We start from the raw sequence: 8,759 nt of genomic DNA, 5'->3' as shown, positions 1-8,759 counted from the left end.
TTGGTTTTTTTTTTTTTAAAGTACGATGGACCAGCTCCTGGAACACAAGTTATGCGATTTCTTTTGGTTGCCCTTTTTTTTTTTTTTTTTTAAGTAGGATGACGAGTGTCTGTGTTCACTGCTCTGTCTGATGGGAACTGGGCTCCTTGCACCCAGTCTCCTGATTTTAACTGGTATCTCAGCAATACTAGGCTCTTAGAAGGGGGATTTAAAAAAAAAAGCTGTGCTGTTACTAACGTACAACTCCAGAATGTCTGAACACCACAAAACTTTAAGAAATAGGGCTTTTTCTGGGTATAGACTACTTTTCCGTTATCCAGAACAAACCAAACCACACAGATTGATGTCTGCAGAGCCCTATTTCGCTCTTCAGTCTTCATTTTTATCTTGTGGAAGGCGTTTTAGTTGTAAATAGCACTGTCTTCTCTCTTGCCTTTTAGACTTGGGCTCCAGGAAGTTTAAATTTGGGACGTGAAGGAGCCATCACAGCGAGTGCTGCTGGTAGACGTTAGTGATGGCCGGGCTGATGGCTGATGAGTGACCGGGGGCTTTTCTCTTCACGTGGAAGCGCTGAAGGGAGAGCAGGCTCAGAGCAGAGAAATCATTCCGTGGAGCGAACGCTTCAACCCCAATTCCGTCATTGTACATAGTCCTCTAATCAACCAAGAGCCCGCAGCAGGCAAATACACAAGAAAAGCAGTCTGTAGGCAGGAGCGTGTGTTCAGGAGGCTTTCTGCAGCCAGGACTACTGAGATGATAAAGACACAGAAGGGCTACGTGGGTTGCGAGCCACCGGGGAGACAGGCCACACGAAGCAGCAGCTTGCCCAGTGCCCACGTAGCATGAGGAGCAGGAGAGGAGGATGTGGAATCCAAGATTTTGGCAGCCTGATAAACAACCAGCTGGGTCTGCAGCCTCCATTCTGAGGGCTGTATCATGTTATGACAGACAGCCAGGCTGCCTGGGCCACAGGAAGCTGTTAGACCATAGCTATCAATGGGGCTTGTTAAACGTACAGCAACGGCAGCCGGGGTTTGGGCAAGTACCTTCCGCAAAGCTGTCCAATAAGTCACTAATGAGCACGTTTGCTCAGTGATTTCTCATTAAATATAATGAACATCAGGTATACTGTATCAGGTTGCCCCGATTAATGAGGTTTTACTAAAATATGTTTCTGGTAACTTTTGTTATTACTGGATCATGCATACATTCACTGGGAAAAAAAAAAGGCTAAAGATTCAATTTTGGAATGCTGGACTTACAGCATAAAATATATTCACTGAATTTCTGCTGGGAAATACTTTCTTCAATTCTGTTTTCTCTTACTAGAGCAAACCAAGCCAACTTTGGCTTTCTTTAATAGCTGGTGCTACATTCAGATGTGGATCTCAAAAGTAATCTGATTCCCTTTGGTAAGTGCACAAGTCATTCAGTATATCCAGCACTGCACCAAACACCACCATGCATTTCCCTGTCACGCAAATAAAAGCTTTAATTTGACAGGGAGATATTTTTCACACTTGGCTCTGACCTTGCAACTCTCTCTGTTCGGGCAGAATTCCGTGTCCAGGAGGAACTTGTTCAGAGTGTGCTGGTTGTGGAGTGAGCTGCTGGAGAAACACCGATTCAGCCTCTCCCCAGACTCTGCTGCTCTTCTTGCCCGTGCAAGAGACAAAAGCAGCACAGCCAGAAATACTTATCAGTGATGGAGGCAAATTAAATTGCATTTCCTTTTTATTGAAGCCCACTGTGTTTTGTTCAGAGTACCTATAGAATCAGACCAACATGCTTTTTATAGCTTAAAGATCTTCATATTCCTTTACAGTTTTTATAGGCCGAGCAGCTAACACTGTTATGATTACAATTCAGAACATACCCCATAATAGATGGCTACCTTCACTACAGATCGTAAAAGTAAAGGTGTTTTGAGGGTTGATCTTGTAGCTTCAAGTCCCATCTAATCGTTCCGGGGAATGTCTTAAGCTGTGGCTGTCATTTTTACTTCTGCAACACACAAATTTTATTTGTAGCATTTTCAATTACAAAGTTGTGCCTCATCAGAAAGGCAGACTCACCTTCCCCTGGTCATGTAAACTGTTTTCATTATTGAGTAGGGCTGGATCAAGCTGTAATAGGAGAGGCTTCAGGATGGTCTAAATTTCAGTTAATGAAGTTTGGGAGTCTCTCTATTTTATTTAATTTAACCTTCATTTTTGGAAGTGTATTTGTGCAAAATACCCTTCCCATACCATTATTCCTTAGGAGTTAGGGGAAGAACATGCGTATTATTTAGCTCCCAAAAGCTGTCTCAAGTCCTTGCTGGTGGTGGGGTTTTTGTGTGCAGTTTTCCATTTTAAAGTGGATTCTCATTCAGCACATTTTACTTTTCTTTGCAAATGCAGTGCAGAGGGGTCTTGAAGCTTGTCCTTTGACACACCTTGGAACAAAACCTTGGAAAGAACAAAGAACTTGACTTCATGAAGGAAGGGGCAGCATCTTCTTGGAAGGACAGATAGACAATTAAGAGATTAAACCAACAGGATCAGAAGATCAGCCCTAAGCATGCAGAAGGAGGAATGGAGATGCAAGGGCTACCTGCTATCAACACAGCTGCTGATAGCAGGTAGCTCCAGCTGTTCCAGCTGTGTCTGGAAGAATTAATTCATTTTAAGAACTCTACTAATACAAGACTATGTTTAATAGTGGCTTGGGTGACTGAGGTGCTGCGAAAGGCAGCCTTTTAGTGATTACTTTGAATATCTGAAATGACGGAGGTCTGGTGTACGGCAGTGCTCTTTATACAGCCTGACAGTCAGGAGAACAGCTTTTGCACCTACCAGCTTAGGAAAGGACCAGGACAGTATGTTAAATATCACAGAAGTCTTGCCGAGTAACAGATCCCAGAAAACTTGAAGCAAATTTTGAGATGACCCAGCATTCAGAGTATTTTCACTCTGTTTAAAAGCATTATCATACATTTACGGAACGTCAGGATATTCTGAGTGACTTTCAGTAAAACATTAAAAATTAATGTTTTCACAGGTCAAATTATCCAAAGTACCCTAAATGTTCCCCTGCAGAGACAATCTAATGCATGAGTAATGCATGAGCTCTCACGCAAAGACAGAGCATGAATTAATTCAGGCCTCTGAATGCCGTCACATTCAGAGAAAAACTTGAAGAATCAGATCTGAATGTGTTACCTTTAAAAACAATAATATTTCTAAATCTCAAGAAAGAAAAGAAAAGATTATTGTTAATACTGTTGCTAGCAGCATGGCAAACAAAATATGCTGTCATCTGCAGCATAAACATTTGAATGAATCAGAGTAATCTCAGTCCTCAAATTAATTCCATGCATAAAATGAGCACACTCACTTGCCATCTAGCAAGAGAATGCAGATTTTTGCTCCAGAGCTAGTCAGACCTTGAATTCCTGGGTCCAATTTGAAAAAGTAGGTCTTTCATTCAAAATTCTCCCAAATTAGGGGTTAATTATTGTGATTTGGACAGGAAATTCTGATCCAGGTACAAACCCTGAAATTCAGATTCTGAAGTCAGTTTTGAGCACAAAATAAAGCTTTACCCTAAATGTATGTCGTCCTGTGCACGTGCACTTTATAAATTAACCCTTAGGGACTGACTGGAGGTGCCTGGCACACAGCACGTTCGTTAGCTCTGCTAACGGGGTTTGGGGAGGGGGTATGACACCCGGGTCTCTAGTCAGCTGCAAGAAAGCTATCTGCTGTAATCCTTACAGTCAGAAACACCACGGAACGCTCCTGTTAACACTCACCTTACTGCAAAATTTGCTACAGATCTGTGCTGGTTCAAACCGTGTACTGGTTCTGCAATTTAAAGGTTACCCTATTAAGAAAAGAATTACATTAAATCAATGTCAGAGAAGGTTTACACAGTTCCCACAGGAATTCCATTTATAGTCTAATTTCCACCATCTAAGTGAAATTAATTTTGTAGTCCCAATTTAATTTTAGGTTTACAGGTCAGTTTTGGCACCTACATCTAATGTAAGTAATACATTACACGAAGTTCTGATGAATTAAAGGTGCTAGACTTGAGCTGGTAACGATCAGCAGCTCTCCTCATGGAACACCCAGGCACAATGAGAAAAGGGTGGGATCAGAAACTCCTGTGAAAACGTCTATTAAAATGTTCTCATGACATATATTTTAAAAAAAAAAGGGGGAAGAGGGAGAACCCAAACCCTTCTAAGGAGTGTTACAGCTGCAGGACAGAAGACACCACCAAAAGTGCAATTCAGGAAGGGTGGGCCCTTGCGCATTTTGTTCAAAATACTGTGTTCTCCTTTGATCTCAAAAAAAAACCCAAACCCCAACAACAGACTGAAGAGCCTGAAGGGAGGGTCTTGGATTCCTGTTTAGGCTGGACCATTCTCATCAACAGCATTTACCACTCCTCCAGGAAGCGCTTCTGAGTTCTAAGCCAACTGTCCTACAACCCTGCACCTGGACCTTCTCATCCGCTCCAGGGAGGGAGAACGGTCACCAGGAGCCATGTCCCACCTAATGCTCTCCTCAACATCAGCCTCCTAAAGCGCAGGGGGTGGGATGGACAGCCATCTGTGTAGGTGGTAGATAAGAACATGAAGCAGAAAGGCATTATTGGCCGTGCCCACATAAAATACCACACAGCCTTCCACGCCATGCAAGAGGAGTTATGTAGCTGCATTTTCCTTTTCATAAGAATGTCTTTTTTCTGTGTCAATGTATTAAATATCCATGGTAACAGCAGGGGACATCCAATTGATTATTTATGGTAAGTGGTGAAAACAACAGTACAATAAATTGTGAATAAAAGGCCAACAAAATAAAAACCACTTTTACTGTATTATGCTTCAATTGAGCAACAGGAACTAACCAGTATTTTAGACAAAACTGAGATACTTATATTACTGGTATCTATGTAATAAATCTCTTCTTACCTTTGATGCTATGTGACTATGGCATATTTTAAAAAGCAAACAAACAAAAACCCTAAAAAAGCCCACACACATTAAAACACCAAGGTTTAGCCTGTCTGTGAAGGCCCTATTATTATAAAAGCCACTTATTTATAAACAAAATAATTTTCAAATAAGAAAAAAACAAAAACTGTGATTGTGTTTGCGTTTTGCTGTTGCAAGTGACGAGTTAACTGTTTCCCCAGATCTCTAGCTGTCTTTTTTCACTCCGTGCAGACCAGCTCTTGGGTTGCATCCCCAGTGTATTGACCACCGTTACCTCCCCAGACCCGGGACAGACCCAGGCCTCGCCGTTTCAGTCTCTGATGAAGTCAATGACTCTGAGCACTGACCACACAACACTTCGCACCAAACCGTTTAAGACAAAATAGATTTTACAAACAATAAACCAGTCAACACACTCACCTTTTCCTTCTGTGTAACTTACCATCCAGTGCTGCAGAGGGGAAGGCCCAGCGTCTTCCAGCCTTTTCTGCAAAGAAGTTTAAATCACTTCTTCTGTCAGTCTCTGCCAACTTTATCCTCCTCTGATTTTTAGTTCTCAGCCTGACAAACCAGCTGCGTCCCTTGGAATTGGAGCTATCGTCTTGCAATTACCACCTCATGGGTTTGGTCACATACAGCTGACAGGGGGACCACTGAATTGCCTTTTATTCCTTCATCAGCCAGCTCCCTATTAAGTTAGATCAATACATCTATACAGGAAAGCAATATAAAGTGTATAACCCACTGTATAGTAACTTCCTCTCACCAACCTGGCCTCATACAGCGTTCAGAAAATTATCACAACTTGGTATTCTTCAGCTATTACTCAATGCTGCCTACACTGGCAAAAATCGATTCCTCTTTCACAGAAAAAAGATTCTAATAAGCTGTGAGAGGGACAAGTCCTGTCAGATGATTTGGGAAAGAAGACTTCAGCCTCCAGTTTCTGTTGTCCTAAGCACAATGCAAAATAAAGATCAATGTGACGAAAGACGAGCTCATACCAGTAAGCCAATCTTCTGTACACTACTAAGCCACATTAAAAAGCCTTTTAATCCCTTATATCTGACAATGCCTGCTGTTTGGAGCCCCAGAGACCTATTTCGTTCAGACTCTGTCAGTGAAATCTTTTTAAAGCCAAGCATGGCCACCTGATTTTCATGTCTTCCAAGTCCGTACACCAATTCACAGAGCTGCCCACGTCCCGCACATCACCTTGGGACTCAGCAGCCCTGAAATACTCGGGCATGTGCACGTTCTCCTTGAAAGAGATGTGCAAATGGTTTATGAAGGGAATATCCACCCCAAACATCGTGGAGCAAAATTTCCTCCAGAACCACACAGGCACATCTGCTGGACCTTTAAAGGATGTAACTATCCAACCCTCAATTCTACTCAAATTACTGGGTCCAAGAGACTCTGTCTTCAAGGCTGCCTTTGACAGTAAGAGTATGTGTTGATGTTCAACTAATAACCATGGTAAACCCAGACAGAGTGATCTTGAACCCTGCCAGGCCAGTTGTACTGGTGAAGCAACACCACAGTCTGTAGGAAGGATCTAACAGACAACTGCTCTAAGAAATGCCTCTTTTATGGTGAAAATAACCGCTTCAGGTGGTGTTTTCTACACCATTTTTTGCTCAAACAGCAAACCTAAAGGGATGGTCAGGTCACTCTTCATCACACACGTCATATGTAGAAGAGCTGGAAAATGACACTTGGCAATGACCACCTTGGAGACAGACTGTCCACAAGCAACACCCACTACATGACAATAATTATGGGGTTTGCCTCTTGCAGCTGATAAGCAGTGGATCGGTCTTGTGGATGGATTAAAGGAGCTCAAAGAATATTTGCTTTATACTGGAGCAGTTACTAAGAGCTCTGGTGGCCCTGTCAGCTGCTGGGAGCTGCCAGGAGTTACAGCCTGTGTTCCTGGGAGGAAGGCTGGTGGAGGAGCAGCAGCAGGACCTCTCCAAACCAAAGCTCTCTCCGCTCTGTCCTTGGGGAATGGCACAGATCGCGGGCAGCATCACGGTGGGCGGCAGCATCTAAAAATGGAAGAGATTATTTAGGTCATTTAACACCTCTTCTAGCCAGGGGTGAGACCTACGTTTTCTAAAATGAGATCTTTCAAACACTAATTAAATGCAGCCAATCCTCATTAAAAATAAACTAGGTTAATATTTACGAGAGGCAGTCTTCGTGCTAAATAATATCTCACTGCCTCATTTAAGGACATATCTGGAAATATTTTGAAATACAATTCAGCTGGCTTCTTCTGCCCATTGATTTTTATTTTTCAGAGTATTCTGAAATCATTCCTATTTATAGCTTTGCAAATGAGTTGAAATGGCAGTAAGCCAAAATTGTTTAGGCCCAAATCATGACCTTCCTTTAAACTGCTACAATCTGACCCAAGTAAACAGAACTTCCCTCGCACAGAATTTCTGTGGGGAGGGATGGGTGGAGAACTGCCCTATTTTCGACACACCCAGAGACCAGTATCTGCCCCTTGCCTCAAGCCTGGCTCCAGGGCAAGGGTCCCCCGCCCCACAAAAGCTGTGAACCCCCCACTTTCACATCCTGATTCATCCTGCTCATGTCCCCCTCCAGGAGTCAGGGGAGAATGCCAAGGGTTCCCCTAGCAAATGGGTGAAAATACATCCAAATAAACTTGTCTGAAGCTCTCTAAGTGTATGCAGAGCATTAGACGGGCTCCGTTTGTCCCAGATCTGGGCTGCGAGGGAGCAGCCTGGTCCCATTGTCATTTTTTTCAAGGTCACTTATTCCCCCACAGGAGTATGAACGTAGCAGGACTCTGTTAACAGAACTGTGAATTGGGACAAATGTGTTTCTGGCTTTCTGCAGACTGCTAAACACGTTGTAAATGCCTGGAATTGAGAGGCTACCTTCAAACGTAAAGTCTGATTGAAAGGAGCAAGAGAATGTTATTATTTAGCTGCAGCACAATTTGTAACAAATGTAAGACTCTGGTCCAAATGTAAGATGGACTCTGATTATTCAGGATTACACTGATGGAGACACCGCGCAACAGGAGAGAATCCAATATGTGGGACATTGATACTCTTCACCACCATCATTTATCAAACTACATGTTCCCTTTGGAGGTATCCCAGGCAGCATCAAACCCATCTTCTTGTAACTTCATAGAATCATAGAATTGCCCAGGCCGGAAGGGACCTCCAAAGGTCATCTAGTCTGACCTCCCCGCAGTCAGCAGGGACACCCTTGTTCCAGCCCAATTAGTAATTTAAATTTGTTTTAATAGCATTTACTCAGACGCCTCAGATTTACTGAGCGTAACATCTTACTTTTGACAAGAACCATCTCATAGAGTCCTTGGTGTGCTGCAGAATGGGAACAGGCCAGAGGAGAACATCTTCGCAGAGCCTTCCCGCCAGCAGGTTTACACTTTCCCTGCTAAATTCTAACAAATCGGTAACCAGTCCTCAAAAGTAAAGGCAGAAACATGCGAGAGACGGACCAAATTCACTTTCATTGGTTCGAAAAAAAAAAATGGGTCAGGAGCAGTGCTGAGAGAGAGACGTAAATCGAGCTGCAGCGATGCCCCGTCCCATAGTTACAGCACCAATTATGGCCAGCAATAGGCCGGGCTTTTTAACTAAATCAGAGCAAAGCCGGCCCAACCGCCCCCACCCCGGGGGGTGTGTGTGTGTGTGTGCGGGACCCCCGCTGTTCTTACCAGGGGGAAGTGTCTCCGACCCGTTACCCCACCGCCTGAGGCAGG

The 8,759-nt window shown here is 43.4% G+C and overlaps 1 long non-coding RNA gene across 2 annotated transcripts; it reads right to left on the bottom strand.

Moving 5' to 3' along the window:
* Positions 1-1,729: 1,729 nt before the first annotated feature.
* Positions 1,730-8,717, bottom strand: LOC106889344. Of its 2 annotated transcripts, XR_001412288.1 has the most exons (4): positions 8,323-8,708; positions 5,430-7,038; positions 3,797-3,867; positions 1,730-2,450 (listed from the first exon to the last, which is right to left on the bottom strand). It is a non-coding gene; the product is annotated as an uncharacterized LOC106889344 (long non-coding RNA). The 2 variants fall into 2 exon arrangements; XR_001412287.1 differs by having other exon boundaries at positions 3,797-7,038; positions 8,323-8,717.
* Between the last annotated feature and the right edge of the window lie 42 nt (positions 8,718-8,759).

This window comes from Calidris pugnax, unplaced genomic scaffold, assembly GCF_001431845.1.
Source record: "Calidris pugnax isolate Ruff unplaced genomic scaffold, ASM143184v1 scaffold70, whole genome shotgun sequence".
Taxonomy (NCBI): domain Eukaryota; kingdom Metazoa; phylum Chordata; class Aves; order Charadriiformes; family Scolopacidae; genus Calidris; species Calidris pugnax.
This window is presented reverse-complemented; position numbering and strand designations above follow the sequence as displayed.